The sequence below is a fragment of the Cervus canadensis genome, chromosome 10, assembly GCF_019320065.1.
Source record: "Cervus canadensis isolate Bull #8, Minnesota chromosome 10, ASM1932006v1, whole genome shotgun sequence".
NCBI classification, from domain to species: Eukaryota; Metazoa; Chordata; class Mammalia; order Artiodactyla; family Cervidae; genus Cervus; species Cervus canadensis.
This window is the reverse complement of record NC_057395.1, coordinates 68,856,758-68,883,372: the sequence shown is the minus strand read 5'-3', so window position 1 is coordinate 68,883,372 and position 26,615 is coordinate 68,856,758. Positions and strand designations below refer to the sequence as shown.

The 26,615-nt window shown below is 42.4% G+C and overlaps 1 protein-coding gene and 1 pseudogene across 3 annotated transcripts in view; one reads left to right on the top strand and one right to left on the bottom strand.

Moving 5' to 3' along the window:
- CHD6 (chromodomain helicase DNA binding protein 6) overlaps window positions 1–26,615 on the top strand; it is a 194,984-nt gene that overhangs the window by 3,881 nt on the left and 164,488 nt on the right. The gene's annotated exons all lie outside the window — the stretch shown is intronic.
- LOC122448683 lies at window positions 24,377–25,629 on the bottom strand (annotated as a pseudogene).

The following is a 26,615-nucleotide window of genomic DNA, read 5'->3' as shown; positions in this document are numbered from 1 at the left end:
AGCCAGAATTTGAACCCACATCACCTCCATCCAAAGCACACTTAGCCTTTTTTACCACCGGTACTCTCTAAAAAGGTTTCTTAAAAGGCTGCAGTGTGTCATGCTTTCGTGGTATGGTGCTAGATTAACGAGCACACTTTGCTTGAGTTTGGTACACCCATCCCTTTTCACTTCTCCATTTCGAGAATTTGTCACTGAAAAGGCAAGTTGGAATACAGTGAGGGCTGTTCCCCCACCCCACCCCGCATAGTGCAGAAGAGGTCTTTCTAGGGCACTTAGAAGTTCAGGGTTAGCCCAGTACAATAATAACCATGAAGTGCAGAAGGGGAATGCAGCTGATTTTTCCTTGCCAAAATGTTCTTCCCTTTGGTTTATTTCATGGAGGCCTTTGATACCCTTGTGAGAAATTCTGTTATTTCCATAAAAGTCCTGAAGGTAGTAAACTGGAGTTATTTTAAAGTATCTACCCCTTTTCCAATTTCTGAACCAAATTATTTGCATGAAATCTGGAGAAAAACGTTTGGTTTTGCTTGTAGTACCTGCATTACTTGGTTTTTCTAGTTGGTAATAGTGACTTTTCAATAGACTTCCATGGTGCTTTTATCCACTGACAATTTCAGAAGAACTTAACATACCGATTAGTGTTTGAAAATTTCAGGAAAACAGGGAAGTAGAATTTTAAGTTAACTTCAGGACATGAATCCAGACGTTTACAAAGTGACAGATGCATGTTTGAATTTTGTAAAAGAGTAAAGGAAGATTTCTATTTTTCTACTTTTCTACTCCTTTATTAAAGATTCTTCTAGGGGTTTTTTTGTTGATCTAATTTTATGGATCAAATATAGTATTGGTAAAATTTTAATATATGTTTTGGATTTTCTTGTACACTATGTGACCAAAGCATTTTATTTGTGGAATATCTACATTTTTAAATTCTAAGATTGCCTTTCCATAAAAGGTCAAGCTTCAGGTTAAATGAAGGTCTAGCTTCCCAGGTTGTGCAGTGGTAAAGAATCTGCCTGCCAATGAGGGATATGCAAGAGAAAAGTTTCAATCCCTGGGTCAGGAAGATGCCCTGGAGTAGGAAATGGCAACCCACTCCTATATTCTTTCCTGGAGAATTCCATGGACAGAGGAGCTTGGCAGGTGCCAAGAGTTGGACATGACTGAGTGACTGAGCAGCTACTGTAACATTGACCTTTGGGTCCTACCTATTTAGGTTGATGCTTTCTATCCTTGGATTCATGGACATCAAGGGAGTGTTTAGCTCATCTGTAAACTCCCCAAAATAGTGTGTAAAATATCGCTTGTGTGTGCATTTTTATGGGAAGCAAATCCGTTGGTTTTTATGATTCTCAAAGAGGTCTGTGACTCCCCCTTTGCTTCTCCTCTCCCTTATCTCTTCCCACCCAGGTACAAAAATAATATTAAGGATCATTGGTTTAGGTTATTACAAAGGAGTTGTTTGGTTTGAGCAAAATCTTTTGCCTAGAGGCTGACTTCTTTGGGTATTTTTTTGCACAATCTCAGTCTGGATCAGTTGACCTGGGCTTGGGGACGCCCTTATGCATCCCTGAGGATGGCTTCTAGGCAAGGGTTACCCCCAGAATTCTTCCCTGTCTTATAGTTGGGAAGCTGTTCCATGCCTTTGCCCGTTGTCTGTGCAGCCTGATAGAGTGAAGGTTGCAGCAGGTGACAAGACAGTCTTGAGAGTCCAGGGCCTCTTGGTCTTAGCCATCTGCCTCTGCAGATGGGACTGGAGGGGGTGGCCGTGGCAAAAGCTCCTGGTATTTTCTTGCTTTGAATTTTACTTCTTATTCATTCTGTTAGTGCTTCATTCAATATGTTAGGAGGAAAAGGGTTTTCTTTCTGACCCTATAGGCAGAACAGTTAGAAAGAATCTCCTCTCATTTTTATATTCCCCAGACTTTTTAATGAGATATACCTTGTAACTTTTCTGTTAATGTTGTTAACTTTAAGTGGAATTTTTCTTAAAATAAGGACTCGTTGAGATGTAACCTTATTTTATACAGAACATCATATATGTCAAGTTCTGTTGGACCAGATGTTATTATAGGAAAAAGGGTCACGTATTAAAAGATCTCGGAGCCTTATTTTACAACTTATTTAAGTAATAGTCAAACAGATTGGTAAAACAGAATGATTGAGCAGTCAGAAAATTCTCAGAGTAATCTCTAGGAAGTGGCTGAACTTGAAGTTATCCTGGAGATTTTCTCTTAGGAGTCTGTTTGTTGGGCCAGACTTGAAGTTGACTAGGAGGAAAATCTGTTTGGTTTGATATACGAATGAGAAAAACACCTAAACTTTAGGTAGTTGGTGAGGGGCATTGAGTCCCATACAGGGATTCTGTTTGATGTGTTCCTTTCCTAAGAGTACAGAAGTGAAGAGATACACCTGGACTGGTCACTTTGGGTTTGGGGAAACCATCAGTATTCTTAAGAAGTCCTTTGAAGGATTGTGTCTGGTAAGGAAGGTCCCAAATCATCGATTTTATTTAGTAAAGAAATTTTATGGAGTTTAATGCAGAGACTAGTAATGTTCATTGTGTATCTTGGCTGACCAACTTTTGCATTGTTAGCAATCTAAACTCAACCTTGGGTTAGCATGAAAAAGTCAAGCCATCATCTTTGTTGACCATGTGACAGTTTTGGATCACGTTATAAATGAAGACCTGTCAGATTGTTTCTTTGAGCAAACCCCATATATTACTGTTTTAATGGAGGTGGAGGGTGATTTAATGGTGGAGGGTGGTTTCTGCTTCATGGAAATAACATTTATGCCTCAAGTTGTGAAAATACATTGAAGAAATGGTAGGGGATATGAAAGAGATCATTAATGACCAGCTCCAGAAAGATAATCATAAAAACGTAAAATCAGCTCTTCTAGATCAGGGCTACTCAAACTTAGTCTGGATCCTTGCAAGTCTGTGGACTGTTTGTTACCTGTCTGTGATGAGGTAAGTTCAAAACTTGTAGGAATAACATTTTGGGGGCTTCCCTGGTGGCTCAGCGGTAAGGAATCTGCCTGCAGTGCAGGTTTGATTCCTGGGTTGGGAAGTGGCAACCCACACCAGTATCCTTGCTTGGGAAATCCCATGCACAGAGGAGCCTGGCAGGCTACAGATCATGGTGTTGCATAAGAGTCAGACATGACTTAGCGACTAAAGAGCAGCAATATTTTTAAGAAAAATGGTTTGTCTGTTGAATCTGATAATAAAAAATGTAAGTTTATGGCGTGGTCCTTGTTTAAAATAATTTTTCCTGGTAACTAGCTTTTCTAGCATTTTATCAAAGTGTTGGTTAAAGATGGATTAAGAAGAAACACAAACTGATCCTTTATTATAGAGTACTGTACTGCTTGAGATGATGGGCACATCAGCGTCCTGCTGGAGCACTATTAGAAGTGAAGGTTTTTTGACCCCATCCCTGGTGGCGCAGACCATAAAGCTTCTCCCCTGCAATGCAGGTTTGATCCCTGAGTTGGAAAAAACCCCTGGGGAAGCAAATGGCTCCCCACTCCAGTGTTCTTGGGGCTTCCCTGGTGGCTCAGATGGTAAAGAATCGGTCTGGAATGCAGGAGACCCGGGTTTGATCCTGGGTTTTGAAGATCCCCTGGAGAAGGAAATGGCATCCCACTTCAGTATTCTTGCCTGGAGAATCCCATGAACAGAGGAGCCTGGAGGGCTACAGTCCATGGGGTCACAGAGAGTCAGACTCAACTGAGCAACTAACACCTTCACTTTCAGACCCCTGAGATAAACTCCTGGGTTAGGGACCCAGTAATGTGTGTTATAATGTGGTATAACGTGCTATCCTGATGATTTTGTGTACCTTTAAATGTGAGAAATGTTGTCCTAGGTCAGCACTGTCAGTGGAACTTTGTGCAGTGATGGAAAACATCCTGTATCTGTGCAGGCCCTACTAGTCACATGTGGCTTTTGAAGCTCCTAAAAGGTGCCTGGTTTGACTGAGGAACAGAATTAAAAGTTTTATTTAAAATATTAGTTAGTTTGAGCTTAAATAGCCACATATGGCTGGTGGCCCTGGCATTTGACAGCACAGCTCTAGACCCTTTAACAACCTCCTCCCACTCCCTAACATTTGGGGGTAAATAGTGGATTTTTTCCCCCTCTATTCGTTTAGAAAGGAAAATACAATATGGGGCAAGACTGTTCTTTAGCCTGAAATGAGACTAAACAAGTCATATAATAAAGTTTGACACTATTTTTTCCATTTATATTTACCTATTTATTTTTATCTAAAAGTTGATTTGCTGTTAAGAAAATAGTAGGATCAGAAAATAAATTTAGATCTGTGTCTTCTAAGGTTTTGTAAACAGCAAGGTAGGTTTTCATGTGAGGCCTTATGACCTTTCATGTCTTTCAGAATGACTGCTGAAGCTTTTTTCTTTCTTACAAAGATTTATTACAGGCAGCCTTTAAGTGCAACGCTTAATTCTCAATATAAAACGCTGGTGTTGAGGGTTCTCATTACTTTAGACTAGTTAATGGAGATTTTTTCTATGTAAAGTATTTCTGGTTTACCAGCTTTCTTAGAGGATGGTTTTTCAGTTTATAAAGGTATAATCTTTTTCTTTAATAATATTCACCAAACTTCCCTTGAAGGATTGAGCCTTATCTTCTGTCCTCTTCCAATATATTTAAAAGTTGATTGCTTAAAGGAAAGGATTTCTTTTACTCATTCAGGGTTTGTGTATGCTTCCGTGCCTCCAGCCCCATCTATTTATACTTCAAGTTTTGAATCCCTTAAAATCAAGGATAACATTGAGGCAAAATATGTTTATTGGTTAACATCCATTGCAGAATTGGAAAGTATTTTGTGATTGACAAGGTGGAAGGAAACATGGCTATAGAAGTAAGTGAAGGGACTTCCCTGGTGGTCCAGTGGCTAAGACTCTGTGCGCCCGTTGCAGGGGGCCTGGGTTCGATCCCTGGTCAGGGGACTAGATCCCATGTGCTGCAGCTAAAGATCCTGCATGCTGCAGTGAAAATCCAAAATCCCCAGTTCCATAGCTAAGACTTTAGACTAGTCTAGACTAGACTAGACTAGGCAGCCAAATAAGTAAGTATTTTTTAAAAAAAGTAAATGAAGATTCTCAGGTAGATTTATAGCTTTTTAAAATGTTGTCTAGACATAATAAAATGGATCTTTCTAGGGATATTGTAATTTTCTTAAATTAATTTGCCAGGTTTTAGGTTTTCAAGCAGGAGATTGTTATTCATTCAGCAGTGACTCTTGAAGCATGAGAGACAGTAGGAGTGTTCCATACACTTTTTACACTCAGAGATATTAGACTCAGAAGGCTTCTTAGAGATTGTAGGTAGGGCTGTAGGCAGAGCAGCGTTGCTGATGCAGCAGTGGCCCTTGCTTTGTTTACGGCGTGAACATGAGTTTTCATTGAAAAGCAGCGCTGTTTTCCCTTTAATTCTGTTGTAGGAGACAGTCTTACTCTCTCAGAGTGACTTGAGATTTCTGGTAGGTTGTCTGGGCAGGGGCTTCTGTTCAGCTGAGACACAAGTTACCACTGATTGGGAGAGCTTAACATTTTGTAACGTGCAGCTTTGAGCTCTTTTGTTGGACTTTCTCCAAAGGATTTCAAGTTCTTGATCCCTAGGCACATATTTGGATTACTGCTTTGGGGTCTTAAGGAATTGGAAAACCCAGTCTGTTGGAATTGAGATCTGGTAGCTGACAGATCCCAAGCCTTGCAGTTTCAGAGGTTCATTGCTTCAGATTTGTCTCCATCACCATTGCTGATTTGCAGAGCTATGACTGGAATGTTGTATGAGATGTTACTAAAAAAACTGACTTCATAAGCCATGCTGAAACACCAGACTCCTCATTTACACATGATAGTCATACTCTGTCCATCGTTATCTGCTCTTCCTTCGACATTTCACGCTCGCAGGGCTCTCCCAGGGTGCTCTTGACTTTTCTTCCATTGTTCACTGTTAAACTAAGCTTTGTTCCTACCATCGTAGCTGTGATTATGGTAGTTATTTCTAGTTTAAAGTTTAAGTGTTATCAAGTCTTACATAATTCAGCGTCTTCACTGGATTCTTCTAAAGCAAAACTTCTTTCTGGTTTCTCAGGATTGCAGAAGAGTAGAGTTGAAAGGGACTTCGAGGCCATCTAGTCAATATTTTTCTTATGGATGATGAAGGGGCTTCCCAGGTGGCACTAGTGGTAAGGAATCCACCTGCCCAATGCAGAAGACCCAAGAGATGCATGTTCGATCCCTAGGTTGGGAAGATCCTCTGGAGGAGGAAATGGCATCTCGCTCCAGCATTCTTGCTTGGAAAATCCCATGGACAGAGGAGCCTGGCAGACTACAGTCCATGGGGCCGCAAAGAGTTGGACACACCTCCAGCGACTGAACGCACATGGATGATGGAAGAGAGTCCCAGTCAGAAAATTTGTTAGGTCATAGAACTAGGTTACGGTCAAGTTAGGATTCAGTTCTCATTTCACTAAATAGAACTCCTGCCTGAACTCTGATGGTTAGGGTCCTAAAAACGCACATAGGAGGAGTTCCCTTAAGAACTTGTGGAGAAAGGTGGGGAAGGAGTGCTCGGAGTTTAGAAGTGAATTTTTGAAAGGCTGCATTATTTTTCTTATGTTCTCTAAAATAGAGATATTATCAATGAAATTTTCCATGTCCTAAAGGAGTCCGAATGACTGGTACTATTTTGGTAACTCTTGTTTACTATGTCTTGTTTGCTAGAAACATTCTGGCGTGGCCTTCCCTGATACCGTGCTAAAAGGCTTGTGGTTCTATTTTGGTAACTCGTGTTTACTATTCTTTGCTTACTAGAAACTTTTTGGCATGTCCTTCCATTACATCCTGGTGAGATGCTTGTAAATTCACCTTTGCTTTATTGCAAATAACGTGTTTGAGAGGTGGTTCTCACATCTGCATATTCCTTCGGCTTTAGGCCTTAGGGTTCATAGAATAAGTCTTTCCTTGAGCCCTCAATAATCATGATAGTAGTAATAGCAGCTACTCGGTCATTGGTGGCTTAGTGAACACCTGGCATGGTGCGAGGTTCCTTCGTGGTTTGCTGGTTGTTAGGGCTGTCCTCCTTCTATTTCTTCTGGGTACATGGTAGAATTGCACTCCATCACCTTGAAGTTCAGCGTGGCCACATGACTTGCTTTGGATACTGAAATTTGACTGGAAGTCATGTGAGACGCTTCTAGGCAGATACTTCTCCACCCCCCCTCCCCCCTCCCCGAAAGAAACCTGCAGTGGTTACACAGTATAAGCCAGTTAGCCCATACTTTAGACCACTGCATTTTTTAACAGGAATTTTAACTGCAGCATAACCAAGCGCATCCTGAAGAATATACATGGACTTCTTCTTCATCTTCCTGGCTAAGGGCTGATACTAGCCCATGTTACAGTTGAGGCAGCGGAGGTAAAGGAGTTAAGTTACTTGCGTGTAGTTGCAGAGCTAGTCACCTAAGCAGTTTGAACCTGACATTCTTTTTATTTATTTTATTAATTTTTTTGTTGGCCGTGCTGGGTCTGGTTACTGCACAGGTTTTTCTCTCATCGCGGTGAGTGGGGCTACTCTCTTGTTGCAGTGCGCTGGCTTCTCGTCGCGGTGGCTTCTCTTCTCGCGGAGCACAGGCCCTGGAGCGTGCGAGCTTCAGTAGTTGCTTCTCGAGGGCTCGGTACTTGGGGCCCCGAGGCTCTGGAGCACAGGCTCAATAATGGGCTTAGTTGCTCTGTGGCCTGGGGGATCTTCACCGATCAGGGATTGAACCCCTGTCTCCTGCATTGGCTGGTGGACTCTTTACCACTGAGCCAGCAGGAAGCCCCCTTTAGTTTTTTTAATATTTGCTTATTTATTTTTGGCTGCGCTGGGTCTTCGTTGCTGCGTGTGGGCTTTCTCTAGTTGTGGCGGCGTGTGGGGACTACCCTCTGGTTGTGGTGCTCAGGCTTCTCGTTGTGATGCTTTCTCTTGTTGCTGAGCACCGGCCCTTCCTGGAGCAGGAGCAAACGTGTGTCCCCTGCACGGGCAGGCAGATTCTTTACCGCTGGACCACCGGGGAGGTCCTGAGCCCGACGTTCTTAAGCAGTTACGGTTTGCTGCCCTCCGTGTGCTGTGCCATCCCAGTACCGAAGGTGTCTAGAACATGGGCTCTGCCCGCGCTAACTTCATGTCAGAACTCCTGCTTGCCTCTGTCTCGGCCCTTCTTCCGGAGAGATGCTCCTACCGTTCCCAGCGTTTACCCTGCCCAGTGTGGTGCTGCTCACCCCCATTCCTCCTCTGTCATCTGTTCTCTGCTCTTACTGCCTTCTGAAATTCCGTCTTTCACGTGATGAGGATAGTTCCTTGCCGTAAATATCTTTGCATTTCTAATATTTTTGAAGCAACTTTCTCAGAAGGCCACACTTAGCTTATGAACAGGAGACTGCCTGCCAGTGATGATTAAAGTGCCTGGCCTCTGCAGCCAGCCTCCGGGTTTGAATCCGGGCTGTGCTACTCACCCTCCATGCCTCAGTTTCCTCCTCTGTAAGGAGAGATACCCGTGTCTCATGGTTCTTTCGACGATTAAATGAGTTAATTTATGTAATGCCTTGGAACAATACCTGGCGCACTGTAAGCATGATTTAAGCATTAGATATTATCATTTTATGAAGAATCAGGTATCTGAGGGCTAAGATGGAGATAAGTCACTACTGATTTTAATCTTTCTGAGGTTAATATTAAGATATCAAAGATTTAATACCACCTTTAATTTTCCCTTTTCTTCAGTAGGAATTACTGAGCAACTTATAAGCTCTGGGGAGGAAATGACCTAGAGCTTGCCCCTAAAGAATTTACAGTATAGAGGGGAGGTGAGATACATGTCTACATGTACAGCAGATACCTGTACACAGATATCTGCTATTATGAAGTAGCCCATAAAAAATGTCCAAGACAGAAAGATAAAGGGCTTTGGAAATTCAGAAAAGGGAGGGATGGGGAGTCAGAGAAGGCTTTGAGTCAGACTGGGCATCTATTCGGGTAGGAAAGATGCAGGATTTGGATATGTGGAGACTGGGTGAGAAAGGGAGCCAATCTCTGCATGAAAGGAAAGATCAGATCCAGGGGCATAATAAATATATTCATTCATCCATTCAGCAAATGTGTGTTGAACCTTTACTTTGTGCTCAGCACGGATATAAGCCCTGGGGCTGCAGTGGTAAACAGAATCAAGTTCCTGCTCTCATGGAGCTTATGTTCTAGTCTTGTTTGAATATGCAGAACCATGATATATCAGGTGGCTGACTCAGGAGAAAAATAAAGCAGGATAAGGAGACAGAGAATAGATTTACATAACTAAGAAAAGCATGATTAATTTCTAAAGGTCAGGTTTTTGGGCGGAGGGGAATCTCTTGAGGAAACCCAGTGTGTTAGTTGCTCAGTTGTGTCCCACTCTTTGCGACACCATGAGCTGTAGCCCACCAGGCTCCTCTGTCCCTGGAATTCTCCAGGCAAGAATACTGGAGTGGGTAGCCATTCCCTTCTCCAGGGGATCTTCCCAATCCAGGGGTCAAACCCAGGTTTACTGCATTGCAGGTGGATTCTTTACTGTCTGAGCCAGCAGGGAATCACAAAGAATGCTGGAGTGGGTTGCACTTCCCTTCTCCAGGGGTTCTTCCCAACCCAGGGGTAGAACCTGGGTCTCATGCCTTGCAGGAGGATTCTTGGTCACTGTCTGAGCCAGCAGGGAAGCCCCGGACGGAGCTCAATGGCTTTCCTGTGCCATCGACTGTATCTGCTGTTTTCTGGCCTCCTGGTTTTCTGTGCCTTGCTCTGACAAAGAGCTGGACATTCTCCTTTCTGTGAGATTGAGAATAGGCCCGGTGTCTTCATGGTGCCTTCCCCCTCTGTATCTGCTAGAAGCACTCTCTTTCCCCGCTTCACTTCCGGAGTCAGAGTTTGCCTACTTGCCTACGTAACTGACTGTCTTTTCTCATGCTACTCCTTTATTCCACAAGCATGTGGTGCCTCAATACTTAGTAAACAGATATTGAACTTTCATTTTGTTTCAGTCATTACTGGGCTTTAGGAACTTAAAGATAAATGCACTTGGCCTCTGTCCTTGAGGAACGCACAGTCTTACTAGAGATAGAAATAAAAACTGCTACTACCAACATTGTGATACATGTCAGATTAGAGCCGTGTCCAGTTTTGTTAGAACTCCCCATGTACCCAGGGAAGCTGGTGAAGGCTTTTGAAAGGAAGGAAATTTTAAATTGGTTCCTGAAAATTGATTTGGAGTAAATAATCAGACTGGCACTGGTGTCTGATTTGAAGAAGCCTTTTATGCATAGGAAGTGTCCTCTGAGGGAACAGCCGGAATCTGGTGGAGAGCTGTGGACCTGGGCGGGAGGTCCGGCTGGAGGAGTAGGTTGGAGACATTGAAAGGCTCTGGAGATTGCGGGAAGGAGTTTAGATTTGTATTGGTAGTGAGGAGCCATCAGAGACCTGAATGCAGGAGAGTGAATTGTATTCCATCCTTGGTAGAAGCGTTTGGTTTAAAACAGTGGCGCTCAAACAGGACTGTGTATTAGAATCGCCAGTGCCCAGTCTGCACACCAGAAAAGCGGATTTCCCTGGAAGAGATACCCAGGCACTGGAATTTTGATCACTTCTCAGGTGACTCCAGTGTGCATCCAAGTTAAGCACCAGTGGTTGGGAGAGGCTTGACCAACAGGTTAATGAATGAGGGAGGCCATTAATGGCCTGGCTAGGAGATAAGTCTCTGAATTGAGGCATTGGGAGCAGGGATAAGGGAAGACAGAGTCAACCATTGTTATTGTTCTTCGGTTTGCTGTATGTTTGTCTTCTCCAATAAAGTTGTGGCCCCATGAGTGCAAAGTCCAGTTGCTGTACTTTGAATTCCTCATAGAGAGCTGTGGGTAGCAGTTTCTCAATAAATATTTGCCATGGTTAAAGTCAGTTTTCTTTTGTTTGGGTACCCATAGTTGAGTTCTTAGGGCATTTTTATTTCAATTGCTTCTCTCCTTTTTGTCATTAAATAGAAATTCCTTTAGGAATGAGAATGGATGGAGATGAAACTTTTTGGTCAGTTTTACTTCCTCATAATTCTGATGAAAGATTTCAGAAGTTAAAACCCAGCGATTGAAACAGTGTCTGCATATGGACTTGATTTATCTGTACTGTTTCTCATTAGCCCAGATAATTAAATTTGCCTTTAACTCTTGGTATTTGTATAAAACCAACTAGTATTAATATACCCTTTAAAACAAAGACTCTACATAGAGTACCTAGATTCTTAAAGTATTCCTAAGGTTTACCTTCCCTAACAGCACATGAAAGGTAAACCCCCGAAATAATACCCAGATTCTGTTACTCTGTGCAGTGACTCAGGACTTTATTGCTGTGATATAGAAACAGACATGGTTTGTGCGTGTGAAATAATTCCTCTTTGCCAAATAACTTTATCTGTGTGTAGGGATAGTATTTTAAGTGTTGTGAAGCATTTTCATGTCAAGCTTTCATACTCTGTTCTAATGGAGGGGAGTTGGAACATAAGGAAATTAAGAACTTTTAAAATATTTGACAGCATTGAAAAAAAAAAAGTCAGAGGTCCTAAAAAAAAATAAATAAATAAAATAAAATATTTGACAGCATTGATACCCCTTGCCACTTTGTATTTTGAAAAATAGCAAACCTGCAGAAAGGAAGTTAAGAGAATTGTACCTTAACACCCATGTCCCCTCTACCTGGATTCACCAGTGATTAATGTTTTGCCAAATTTGCTTTATATCTTTCTCCCTGTCTGTATGTGTGAAGTGTGAAAGTCGCTCAGTTGTGTCCGATTCTTTGCAACCCCTGGCCTGTAGCCCTCCAGGCTCCTCTGTCCATGGGATTCTCCAGGCAAGAATACGGGCTTGGGCTGCCGTTCCATTCTCCAGGGGATCTTCCCAACTTAGGAATCAAACCTGGGTCTCCTGCATTGCTGGCAGATTCTTTACCGTCTGAGCCACCAGGGAAGCTGTATGTCTCACTCTTTCTAAAGCCATACCCTTTGAGAGTTTCTTGCAGATGTGGTGACACTTCACTCCTAGAGAAAGGGTGTATAACTATACTACCGTCATATCACTTGGGATACTTGACATAAAACCAGTATGTCGTCCATATTTAAATTTTACCGTTTCCTTGTTCTCTAGCTTTTTAATTTTTCCTGATCTAGTATTCTGTCAAGGATCATGCATTGTACCTTTCAGTGTGGATTAGTGTGATCTGGTAGTCACAGGGTTTCTGGAATGGGAATGAATACCCCCTTTAAAGGACATCATGGCCCTGCTTCCCATCCTTCTTACCTGTTCATCCCCTTCCATGGCCCCCGTCTCTGGCTGGGAATGGACCTTCTTAGACTGATGGCAACATCCTGAAGTAGAACCTAGCACGCAGTGCCGACCTGCTTGTGCACATCGTCCTGATGCTTGGAGGGGCTTTGTCCTGTGCAAAGAGTTGCTGTCCATTTTAGGGTTAAAGCTGTTCAGGTCGCCCAGGTACCTAAGAGAGTGTGGTAGCACAGGGAACTATATTCAGTATCTTGTAATAACCTATAATGAAAGGAATCTGAAAAAGAATATATATATATTTACACATACACACACACATATATATATATAACTGAGTTACTTTGTACACCTGAAGCTCACACAAGATTGTGAATTTCCTATGCTTTAAAAAATGGTAAAAGAAATTGAGAATGTGGTAGTGTTAATGAGACTTTGGGAAGAGCTTTGCATAGTTGTCTCTAAATCACCTGAAACATTAAGAGTTAGGAGTTGTCTTCTGAGGACATTTCTTGAGGACCGCTGATTATGATGACCTTGTCTTTATATAGTTCATATTAAGTAATAGTTTTAATTTTTTGAGAAAACTGTTAAGGACCTCCCTACCCCCCCAACCCCCACTTTAAATATTCTAGTGGCCGTGGCCTTTTGCCCCCTCTCCCTTCTTGCTTTACACTCCTTCCTGGGCAGACTTCTTTCTTGTTTTAGCTCTTGATGACCCTAGAATCTTTTTGTTTCCATCCCCATTCTCTTCTGAGCTCCAGACCCTCGTTTCCAACCACATAACTCTTTGCAGCCTCACCTGCATGTTCCACATGCAAAACAGAACTTGCTGTCTTTCTGTGTAAACCTGAGCATTGATTTGAATTTGGGTGGGTGGGGGCGAGAGGGACATGGTATTTGACCAGCGGACTAAAAACACTAGGCTCAGGTTCCTAGCCAGCTCCTGCCCCCCCAGCACCTCTCCCTTCCCTAAGCCCGGTCCCCAAATCGCACCGCCCTCTCCCCAACATGCACACTTACTGGGAAAGAGGCAGCCAAAGGCAGAGCTTTGCTCATAACATCGTTTCCGGCTGAGTGTGGGGTCTCAGAAGTTCAGTTCAGTTCAGTCGTCTGTCGTTAGACTTTATGAAATGGTTCTCAATCTTTTTTTTTTTTTTTTCCATTATCACTCCCCCTAAGGAGCCTTTTTTAGACAGGTTATTTTTTTTTAGTATTATCTTCCCATCCATGAAGATTTAATACCACAAATAGGTAGTGTATCTGTTTATGTACTGTGTCTGCTTAATAACAAGTAAAGTATTTTAACCCCCAGGAACCAATTTTTGTCCCCTTGGGGTGGTACAGCCTCCTTGAGAATTCATGCTTTAAGCTAAGCTGGAGGCAGTCTGTAAAGTCTACAAACAGCACAAACCAAAGTGTCTGCTTGCCATCTCTCCTACCACAGAGAATTTACCTTAGGCTCACAGCTAATGGCTGAAACCAGAGTTTGGTCATCTTGTTGGGACCGTGGCTCACTGTAATAACGCTAGACTGTGCCCAGTGTACACACAAATCTGTTATTCAGATGTTTTAATACTCAGTACTTACTGCTTCTCATGTACTCTATTTTTACTCTGTATTCTTTTAAAAATAGTTTTATTGAGGTAATTTGCATACTGTAAAATTCACCTGTTTTCTATATATTTTTTTATTTTAAAAGAAATACTGGTTGAGACCCACTGGTTGGCAACAGCCTGACACCCAGCCAGAAGAGCAGTGCCAAGGCCTCGCTGGTCTAGAGACTACCCGTAGTCCACGAAAGAAGTGAGAAGGAAGTAGTGACAGGGTCCTAACCCTGAACCCCTGGTTCTCACTGTAGTCATGGGACTTTGTTTTAATAAACACCCTTGGACTTGAACAAACTGGGCATTTTACTCCTTGGTAGGAGGTGAGTGCTGGGGAGCTCATGGGTGGCTCAGACAGCAAAGAATTTCCCGCAGCGCAGGAGACCAGCATTCAGTCCCTGGGCTGGGAAGATCCCCTGGAGAAGGGAGTGGCTGCCCACTCCAGTATTCTTGCCTGGAGAATTCCATGGACGGAGGAGCCTGGTGGGCTACGGTCCATGGGATCACAAAGAGTCGGACACGACTGAATGACTAACACTTTCACAGGGGATGAATGCTGGAGAGCTCATGGCAGGAGCCGTGAGCTTTTCAAACCCACAGGTGAAAACTGCTGTGGTGGCAGCCAGAGGGTTTGCCTCGCCAGGAAGGTGAAACGGGCATCTTCATTCTGTGATTCGTGGTGCCCGCACACATACCCCTCCCCCCGCCAAAAGAAGGTGGGATGGGGACGTGGAGAGGGGAAGATTGGGTTTATCCATAAGAATATTGGAGAGAGCGACTGTAGCAATCTATGTATTTGATTAATTTGCTGTCATTAATCTCTTAAAAGGGGATAAAGCACTGAGGAAATGAAATAGGAAACTACTGCGTTTTCATTAGGAAAACAGAAGAAGTCTAAAAAATGAGGTCTGTTGGGGTGCATGCGTGGTCAGAGGGAGGCCATGCCTGTAGCCAGAAGGAATCATCTGTGCAGACAGGGAAATGAGTGATCGAAAGGTCTGGAGAGTAGATTTTGCCCCTGCTTACCTTTTTGTTTTTTGGTCATACTGTGCAGCATGTGGGGATCTTAGTTCTTCCACCAAGGATCGAACCCGTGCATCCTGCATTGGAAGGCTGGAGTCTTAACCTCTGGACCAGCAAGGAAGTCCCTGCCCCTGCTTGCTTTTGACCCCAGAGCCAGGCAGGGCAGGAATATGGTAGGAGCAAAGAAAACTCGCAAAGAAAAAGAAAAAGGACTTCCCTGATAGCTCAGCTGGTAAAGAATCTGCCTGCAATGTAATGCAGGAGACCTCGGTACGATTCCTGGGTTGGAAAGATCCCCTGGAAAAGGGATTGGCTACCCACACCAATATTCTTGGGCTTCCCTTGTGGCTCAGCTGGTAAAGAATCCACCTGCAATGCGGGAGACCTGGGTTGGAAAGATCCCCTGGCGAAGGGAACGGCTGCCCACTCCAGTATTCTGGCCTGGAGAATTCCATGGGCATAGATATTCAGGAGCTTCCTGATAATTCAGTTGGTAAAGAATCCGCCTGCAATGCAGGAGACCCCAGTTCGATTCCTGGGTTGGGAAGATCCCCTGGAGAAGGGAAAGGCTACCCACTCCAGTATTCTGACCTGGAGAGTTCCATGGACTGAATAGTCCATGGGGGCGCAAAGAATTGGACATGACTCAGCAACTTTCACTTTCAAAGAAAACTGAGAGCAGCAGAATAATTAGAGCAAATATTCGTGGAGTGCTTAACTGTATGCTGGGAACTAAACATTGTATATTCTCCCTTTATATTTTATATTAATCATTTTATATTTAATCTTTTAAAACTGTAAGTTAGTGCCCGCCTCCCCAACTCCCCATGTTATGATGAGGAAAACTGAGGTACAGGAAGATAAAGAATCTTGTTCAGAGTCGCTCAGTTATTTGTTGTTACGTGTAATGTAGGACACTGGAGAACTGGCCTTGACTAGGTGAACCTGCGGCCTCTGGGACCACGTCTGCTGCGCCAGCCTTCTGAGGAGTACAGCTTACCTGGCAGATCCTGGGATCATCATTTAAGTCACTTAGTCTCCAGGTTGCTACCCTGAAGTTCACTGTTAGAAGCTGGTGACCACAACACTAAAAATAACATTGTCCTAGAGAATATTTATAGTTTTTTCACTCCCTCTTCTTGAGTACAGACTGTGCCTTATCTGGGAAATACCACTTATTTTAGGGCTCTCGAGTTGGGCATTTAAATGGTAGGGCTTGTTAAGTGGTAGTCATATTTCAAATTAGTTCTGCAGACATTTGCATGCTTCCTAAGTTCCATGTGATGTACCTGGTGCCAGGGTAACAAATGTTACCACAGGTCTGGTAGGAGAAATAGACACGAGCAATATTTAAATTGCAGTGAGACAAAATAAGTAGAACAGTCAAAGGAACATTAAGGCACATGGGAGATTGGGAAGAACTCAGAAGAGTTAACATTTGAGTTGGGTTTTGATGGATGAATAGAAGTTAGCCTGGTAGGTAGATATTTGCAAAATAATTAAGTGAAAATTTCTAGAGAGATGGACAGAGGTTTCCTTCTGATATTATTGCCAGTGTGTTTATAGGTTCTTAATGATATAGTAGAAAGAGCTTCCAGTTGTAAAATCTCCCCCTTTGCCCTAGTGTCCTGAAATGCCGTTTGGATCCTATGCCTCAGCAGTAGGGCAACTGGACGCCTAGGGATTATGCTGTGGGCCAGTTAAGGAGGGAAAAAAACGCTACCCATGTAACACCCACAGGTACACTGCAACTCTGGCAGTTTCCTACTTGTGTGAGGAGATGGGGGTATTCCTTGTAGCCTAGCTCCAAGCTAAGACTTTTTTTTGACCACACTATGTGGCAGGTGGGATCTTAGTTTCCTGACCAGAGATCAACCCACACTCCCTGCATTGGAAGTGTGGAGTCTTAACCACTGGACCACCAGAAAGTCCAGAGGTTGGGTTTTTGAAGTATAACGTGCATTCGGTGACGTGTGCAGATATCAGGGGTACTGCTCACTGGAGTTTACGTGTGTACATTCGTTTGTAGGGCTTCCCCTGTGGCTCACTGGGTAGAGAATCCGCCAGCAATGCAGGAGCCACAGGAGACACCGGTTCGATCCCCGGGTCAGGAAGATCCCCTGGAGAAGGGCATGACACCCCATTCCCGTATTCTTGCCTGGGAAATCCCATGGACAGAGAAGCCTGGTGGGCTGCACCCCATGGGGTTGCAAGGAGGCAGACATGACTAAAGCGACTGAGCACACACACTCGCATACAGAATGTCTCGTTTTGTATCTGGTTCCTCTTACTCAGCTTTGTGATTGTGGGATTCATATGCTGGAGAGCACTGATAACCCATCATACTGTCAGGAAGAGATCCAGAATAATCACATGTGGCTTACGCCATTGAGAGTTGGTATGGATTCATTGGTGGCCTTTGTTTATGCAGGTCGCATTTGCAAGTGCCACACACCAGGTGCTTTGCATGGGCCTGGTGAGCACAGATGAGTAAGTTCTTCTGTCAAGGAGCTTTCTGTCTAGTGAAGGAGATACACACACACACATAATTACACATAATTAAAATGAAGATTTGGGAAACCTTTATGGTTTTTGCAATGACTTTTGAAAGACTTGCTTTATGGTTTTTGAAAGACTTTCTGTTGGAGGTGAGATGTCTTCTCGTCAAAGGATTAGAATTTTTCCAGGTGGTCAAGTTCAAGTGTGGAGATGTGAAGTATCATGGTATCTTTGGAAACTTGTGTTAGTAAGAAGGCCAAAAATACTACTTTGGGAAGGAATTTTGAGGAAAACCTTAGTGTGCAAGTTTGCCTTCTTAGTTGGAGCTGTGGGTGGGAGATGACCACTCTAGTGACCAGTTGTAAATGCATCATGGAGAAGGCAGAGAATGGAAGTCAAATTTGGTAACTGCTGTAGCCAAAGAAAAACTCCCTGCAGTGCTTTCCTGTTGATGTTGTGGAAGATTTTTTTGAGGTTAGATAAAACTATGGAGATGCTTATTATGAATGTGGTATTTTTTTTTTTTAATAATTTAGATGACTTGAGATGTCCTGTAAGCCATCAAAAATTTCCTAAGGGAGAATGGATTTTGATGTAGCATCTCTCCCTTAGTCATGCGATTTTGTAGCAAAAAGTGTTCCCTGTTCTCTCAGTTTGCTGGCGCTACCATAACATACCATGGACTGGGTGGCTTACCCAGAGATGTATTTTCTCCTAATTCTGGAGGCTGGAAGTCCCAGGGCAGGGTGGCAGCTTTGGTTTCTCTTTGACTTGCAGTGCTCCTTCTCACCCTGCCCTCACCTAGTCTTCTCTCTGTGTTCTGCTTCCTGATCTCCCCCTAAAAGCACACCTGCTATATTGGGTTAGGGCCCACTCCAGAGACCCCTATTTTAACTTCTTTGCCTCTGTAAAGACTTGCTCTCCACATACTGTCACATTCTTAAGTACTGGGGATCAGGGCTTCAACCTGCAAGTTTTGGGGTGTGGGAGGACACAGTTCAGCTCATTTACACCTGTGTTTCAGAACCTGCCCTGACATTGTTGGGCTGTGTGAGGGCTGTCACCTGAGAAACGCAGGGGTCAGACAGCTCCAAGACAAGCAGGGAGCTGTGAGGTAGGCCAGAGTCTGCTCTGACCACTCTGGGGGCTGGGCTTGGTCTTAAAGCACCACCTCTGACTTCCTCATGACTTGTCTGTGCATACACAAACCTGTGAGTCTCCGGTGATGTGTCTAGACTTAAGACTAGTATTCTGTCAATTAATAGAGATTGAAAATAGGGACTAGGAATAAAAGAATCCAAACTGTAAAAGCCAGGTGAACGTCATGAGAAAAGTGATGTCATAGCTTTCATAACTCTTAATAATCTGTTCCAGTGTTGAGCAAACCATATGCCTCTCCTGCCATTTCACCGTTTTGATTAGCTGAAGTTAAACAGCCTTGGTATTCTCCTTATCAGAACATTTGACCACCTAAGAGCTGTTCCTAAGTCAGATCACCTTAACCTTCCTTCTGCATGTGGGCGGAAAGTTGTTTTCTGTAGAAGGATTTTTATTTTGAATTTTCTGTTGTGATGGCCACTGAGAGGGGATTTTTCTTTTAAGGAGGTGCTTTTAGATAGTCATCTCCTAAGGTTGTTTCAGTGGAGACAGAGAAATCTTGTTGGGATGAATTTTGCAGGGGCTGCTTTTGTTTCAGTCCACACTGGGATTCTTTGGTGCATATGAGGTTTATTATAGGTACCTGGGAGCTGGAAATCTGGTTTTCAGTGAAATAGTGTGCATTATTATGGTGTGTGTCCCAGAGTTGCTATGCTAAGACCCATTTTCAGAATTAGAACTTTGAAGCTTCTAGGCCGTGAAGAGAACTCATGCAGAGTTGAATGAGATGTGTTAGCTCACATCATATTGTGTGTATGTGCTCAGTCGTGTCTGACTCTTTGCAACCCCACGGACTGTAGCCTGTTGGGCTCCTCTGTCCAAGGGATTTCCCAGGCAAGAATACTGGAGTGAGTTGCCATTTCCTCCTCCAGCGGATCTTTCTGACCCAGGGATCGAACCCACTTCTCCTGTATCTCCAGGCAGATTCTTTACCACTGAGCCACCTGGGAAGCTATCACATCATATTAAACCCAGCCTAATGTGAAGCAGGGGATTTGAGAATGTCATCGCATGCCCAGGCGTGTTCATGTTGCATCCCTGTTACTGCCAACATAGTTCCGTTCCGTTTTCTATTCTTCTGCTTAGCTGTGGGCTGATTGACCATGAGTTTAATTTTTGCCAGTGTGGTGTGGGTCACAGTGAGCATTTAAAAATCTTTGAACAGCATTCAAAGGTATTGTGCATTGTGACTCTAATTTCTGCTTATAAGAGTATAATACTCATGTTCTCTTTGACTTGCTTGGCTGTTTACTGATGAATGAGGTTTTTTGTTGTTTTTTTTTTTTAACAGACATTACTGAGTTACTGTTAATTCTTTTACAGGGAATAAATTCATTGTTTAAAATGGGTCAGAGTTCCAAAGTATACCCAGAATTTTACTCACTTTTTGAAGAAACACAACTCTTTCAAACCTGTTGAAAACAAAATTCAACTGAAGGAATTTTAAAGATCTTATTAACTTTATTAGATGATTCATGAATTGGGCAGCGTCCCATCCAGCAAACAGAAGGGAGCTCTAAAGATCCATGTCAGATGAAAGATTTATACGCAGAAGGGAATGGGATGAAGAAGTTACTTGCAAAGCATGGATTATTTGTGGCAAGGTCACCTTCCTTTAGGGGACTGCAGAAGTCTGTCAAGCAGATTACCTCACTAGTGCTGACCAGGTAACTACAGATTGACTGGTTTAAGATTCCTCTCCTGGGAGAAGTTGAAACTGTAAATTAGGTGTTAAGTTGCTATTTGGTGACCTGGGCTTAGCACAAGTGACTCCATTTTGGTTTGGTTGTGTCTTTCTTTAAATAAAAAAACCTTTCTCTGTTTAGTCAACAATATTTCCTGTACCTTCAACAAATCAAATGTCTTAATTTTCCACATTTGTCTATTTTGTTTCCTACCATTTTGTTCTTCTGTACTCTTAGATTTGACTCTACTGACTTTTTTTTTTTTTGGTCCGTGATTTTTTTTCTCTTTTACAAATTAGGTAGGTAATGCTATTCTTGAAAAGTGTTTTTTAGCCACAAAGGTGCTAACAGTACTCATTTACTTTGGCTGTTGGGAGCCTGCGACTGTTGGACCCACAGCAGACTGATTTGAGATTCAGAGTAACGTGGTAGAGTGGTGTGTTTTATCAGAACCTTCCATCTTTAGAAATCCTTGAGCATTTGCTGCCGTATTTTCTAGATATGTCTCCTGACTTTTAAAGCCCCCTCACCCTTTTAAAATTAGAAGTATTTCAACAAAACAATTCAGATGATATCCTACCTCTTAAGAGGAGGGGGAGGAGATAGGGTCCATAGGTAACATTGCATTGGGGGATGGATGCTCCCTGTGTTTTGTATCTCTGAGTCTTTGACCCCAATTCTTCAGGTCTTTGCAGTAGTATTTTACATTCATTCTCTTGCCGTAACCTCACGGTGGATGGAATTGTGTCCCTGTCCCTTGACTTTGGGCTTGGCTCTCTGACTTGCTTTAGGTCAGGGGGACGTTAGTACACATGATGGGAGGAGTCTGCACTGTGCTTGTACTGGTGGGCTTGTGTCCTTTCATGCCTTTGTCGTCACTGTGAGAAGACCCCTGAGTCGCTGCAGCCTCTTCAGTTTGGGCCTCGGAGTGTGACCATAGAGCAGAGCCCCCGCAGCTTATCTGCAGCTTACAGCAGAGCCAGCGCAGCTCAGACACCTGAGGGAAAATTAAATGCTCATGCCAGTGAGATCTTGTGGCTTGCTGTTGTACACATTATTGTGGCAATAGATGACTAATACGGTCGTCCTGCTGCATCCAGGACAGGCAGGCTTTCTTGGGTGGTCTCTCTTCCTACCTGGCCATTTACAGGATTCTCAGTTGGCCGCTCACCCTTTTCTTTCCACCCGGTGTTTTCCTCATTTTTCCTTATTGTTCTCCTCTACCTTATAGCTTCTACTTACTTGTATGTTATGTTGTCTCCTAACTTTTCCACGTCCAGAGCCCTTTATGACTCCTCTAGTTTCTCTGAAACTCGTGACTTCTCAGCTCCCACTTGTGTTGCCTATGCCTTATTCGACACCTTCCATTTCAGATTTCTGAGAGACAATCAACTTTGCCTGGCAGGTTTTTTCCCACCCCAGAAATGTCATGTCCTCACTTGTTGGCCTGTTTGGTCATTGACTAGTGTTAGGTTAGGGGCCCACCTCTGATCCAGTTCAGTGTGTCAGGGATGTGTTGGGAAGAGGGACATGTCTTGAAATACATGAGTGCCTAATATTGCCTTGCTTAATAGAGGCTGTGAATGTGTGGAAATCGCAGTGATAAGACAGGTCTCCTACACAGGGCTGTACGTTGTCTGGGGGTTTTAGTGACTATTCAAGCTTTTCCGTTTCTGGACTCATCACTTCCCCAGAGTGGAAGCTTTTAACTTGTCTTTTGCAAGTTTAAAATGTTCTGGGGCTGCATTCTGGTTTTAAGTTTCCTAGTTCTAAGATAACCAGCCTTACAGCATGAGCTCTCAGGATGAACCTCTTTCAAGGAAAAATGTGAGAGAAGAGACCATCTACTGGAAGGAATGCTACTTGGCAAAACCTTCCAAAGAGTTGAGAAGAAAATAAGTTGGCATGTTCTAAAGTTCTAGGCTATTTAGGCAGTTCCATAGCTTTTCTGTATAGGGGAAGAGATTGATCAAATTAAAGCTGGTTTTTATAGCATTTAAAAGGTGTGCTTTTAATTTCGATTTATCTCTTAAGTATTTATGTTTTGGGATACTCTTAAAATGATACTTTAAAAATGTTAATTTACAGTTGTTCCTTGCTAGTATATAGAAATATAGTTGGCTTTTGTATATTGATCTTATGTCCTATGATCTTAGCAAACCAATTCACTGATTTTAGAAATATTATTCTAGATTCTTTAGGATTTACTGTATTAATAGTTATGTTGAGTGCAAGTAAAGACAGTTGTATTTCTTCCTGTTTAATCTGTATGCTTTCTATTTCTTTTTCTTGTCTTATTGCACTGGCTAGCACCCCAGTATGATGTTGACGTGATATGATGATAAGATTAGACACTCTTGCCTTGTTCTTGAGTTTAGGGAAAAATTATGCAGTCTCATGAATGGTAAGTTTTTCGTCAGTGCTTTTTATCAGATTGAGAAAGTTTGCTTTTATTTCTAGTTTCTGGAGAGTTTTCATCACAAGTGAATGTTGGATTTTGTTAGATAGTTGTATCTGCTGAGATGATCATGTGGGTTTTTTCTTTAGTCTGTTGATACTGTGAATTACATTAATTGATTTTTGATGTTGAATGCCTCTTGCATACCTAGGGTAAATCCCACTTGGTCTTGATGTATTACCCTTTTCATGTATTGCCATATTCAATATGATAGTGTTCTGTTAAAGATTTTAGTGTCTTTGTTTTTATCTTTGTCTTAAATGTGTGGCTTATATTGCTGTTGCAGGACTTGTCAGCTTTATGCTGGCCGACATTAGATTGAAGTGTTCCCTCTTCTGTTTTCATTAGTTTTATTGCTAAAATGTGCTAACTATCATCTGTTAAAACAGGGTTGCCCCAAACCTTCAATTTGTCAAAAATGTAGTGTCTGTAAAGCACATAAAATGAAGTACAATAACTATTTGGTGAGATTCTCCACTGAAGCTACCTGGGCCTGGAGTTTTCTTTGTTGAAAGGTTATTATCTACAAATTCGCCATCTTTAATAGATGAAGGGCTGTTCAGGTTCTTTTGTTTAAGTGAGCTTGTCTAGTTTGTGTCTTTTAAGGAACTCATACATTCATCTAAGCTGTCCAAATTTAGAGGCACATTCTACCTTCACATAATATTATACTATTTCACATTTCACATGCAGTATAAGATGCTAACAATACAGTATGCTTCTAGTTTTCCCCTTCTATCCTATGTGATTATTGGTGTCATACATTTTCCTTTTAGATATTTTATAAATTCCACAATATACTGTTATTATTTTTGCTTTAGATTGTTCTTTTGGAATAATTAATAATTTGTGGAAAAGAGTTTTTATACTTACATTTTGATAATTTCTGGAACTATTTTGTGTGGATCCTCATTTTTTGTCTGGTTATCATATGCCTTTTACTTGAAGGACTTCTTTACCTTTTCTTGTAGGGCAGGTGTGCTGACATTGAATTACCTCATCTTTTGTTTGTCTGAAAAGCCATTATTTTGCCTCCATTTTTGAAAGATATTTTTGCTGACTAGAATTCTGGGTCATGAAGTCTTTCTTTCTTTCTTTCTTTCATCCCCTTTTCAGTGGTTAAGAGGTGCCACACCATTATCTTCTGGATTGCAAGTAGTGTGCTGAATTTTTTTCCCCCCCTCAGAAGGTAATGTCTTTTTTCTTCCAGCTGTGTTTCAGATTTTCTCTTTAACTTTGATTTTTAGCAATTAAACTGTGAAGTGTCCAGGTATGTGTTCTGTGTTGTATTTATTTGTTTGTTTACTTGTTTATATTCATTCTGTAGGGTTTTCTCAGCTTCTTAGATCTATGGTTTGATGACTTCATTTTTGGAAAATCTCAAGCCATTTTTTTTTTCAATCGTTATTTCTGCCCGTTCCCCCCGCTCCAGTTACATGCCTGTGGTATCATTTGATCATATCTCACAGCTCTTGGATGTTCTGTCTGTTGTGTCCTCCCTGCCCCCCACCCCTTTTGTGTTTCAGTTTAGGTGGTCTGTAGTGATCTGTCTTCAAGTTCGTTGATTCCTTCCTTGATTTTTTTTTTTTTCTTTTATAACTGAGATTTTATTGGTTGTTTTGAGGATCACTACACAGACATTTCAATTTGTACACAATTCTTCACATACGTACCAGAAATCTAAAATATCATGTAGTTGTGATTCTTAACAGTTATTCCAGTGACTTTCCAGCTTAAAATTTGGAGCAACTTTCCTTAACAGGATATCAAGTACCAATATCTTCAAATATTGATATGTTGTTACATCATAAGTCCCACTGATTCACAATTTAATATCATATGCACTACATACCCAAACTGTCAATCGTTCACAGCACATTAACCAAGTTACTAGGAAAACTGGACTACCACGACCAAAGATGTTATAGTATAGTGCACAAAATTCTGACCAGGAGAGCCAAGATCAAAAAGTGGTTTGCTGTAGGAAATAATTCTACCAAAACAAAATGGGAAGAGAAGTAATTTAAAGTGTTCAAGACATTAAATGCACAACTGACTCCAAACTGCCATTTAGTATGCTTTTGTATTATAGGATATAAAGCTACCCCCCATCTATGGAATGTTAAGCTGACACCCAAGACAATCAAAGCCTCCCATATCCAATATCCCACTATTTTCTGGTTGTACCAAAAAATAAACAACCAGCAAATGATTTCACCTCTTAAAAAAAAGCATTTACACTTAAAAAATGGGATGAGGTGGGATTCCCTCCTTTTTAAAAATGTTTCTAGAGCTACTAAAAAACTTGCATTTACAAAATAGTTGATAAAAATATTCCTCTGGATTGTACAAGAAGGGAAACAGGGACCACTGACAGGACTGAGTGTGTGGTTATTAATCAGACTTGGCTTCTTTCTCTTCTGCTTCATCAGAGGCTGGGCTCTCCTCGTTTTTAGTCTCTCCATTTTCTGCAGGCAAGTCTTCTTAAGTCTCTTGGTTGGCCACTTCCGCCTGTTTTCCCTTTGCTCCTCTTTTCCCCTTTGTTTGCACTTTTTTGTCTGAAGATTTATCCTTTCCCGCCGCCTTTTTTGGCTTCGTTTCCACTTTTGCAGGAGCCGGTTTTGCTGACAACCTCGCCGATCTCCTCTTGGGCTCCTCCTTCGCCGCCCCCTCGGCGGAGCTGACCTTCCTCTTGGGCATCGTGGCGGCGGGGCGGGCGAGAGCCGGGCGCCCGAGGGCCGCGGCGCGCCGAGAGCCTTCGCGAAGCTGAGTAGCCTGACCGCTGCCGCTCCTCCCGCCGCCCGAGCTGCTGGGACCCGCGGCGGGGGTCTCCTTCCTTGATTTTATTGAGTGTTTGGTGGGCTCGTCAAAGGAACTTTTCATCTCTGATATCATTACAAAACATTTCTCTTTGGCTCTTTCTTACATGTTCTAGCTTTCTGTTGAAATTTGCCATCTATTCATGCATATGGTCTACTAAATTGATGAGCATGTTAAGCATTGGGGTTTTTTTTTTTTATAGTTTTTAAAGTTTATTTATTTATTTATTGGCTGCTCCAGGTCTTCATTGCTGCACACGGGCTTTCTCTAGTTGTGGCGAGCAGGGGCTGCTCTTGAGTTGCCGTGAGAGGTCTTCTCATCACAGTGGCTTCTCTTGTGTGGAGTGTGGGCTCTAGAGTGAGTGGACTTCAGTAGTTTGGTGCATGGGCTTGGTTGCCCCTTGGCATGTGGAATCTCCCCACACTGGGGATCGAACCCATGTTCCCTGCATTGGCAGGTGAATTCTTAATCACTGTACCACATTATAACTGTCTTAGGCACTGTTGTTTTAAATTCCCTATCTGGGTCATCTCTCAGTCTGATTGATTCTCTTTATAGCTTTGTCTCCATTTCGCTCCCACTTTGCTTTTTTGTATACCTTGTAATTTTTGATCAACTGCTGGACTTCGTTATAGTAAAGTAGAGACTGAGTTGGACATTAAATATTGATATTGAGGTTACTGTTACATTAGGGGTAGGTTTTGGGGGGGAGGAAAAGTGTCACATTTGTGTATACAGAATATTCAGTACCTGTTATAGGACTGGGAACATAATTTTCTTTGTTCAGTTGTAAAATTTTACATTTTTCTAACTTGCTTTTCTTTTTTATAGCATTCCTAAGAGTCACCTTATCAGAACTTAACCCTTATGGTTGCTTTTTCCTTTCTTTCTGCTCCCCCTGGACCCAAAACTCTTCCTTCATTCTGTTGGCATGCACATCAGATACATTAGCAGATTTGGCTTCTCTCGCTGGACTAAAGTAGGTAGTGTCTTATT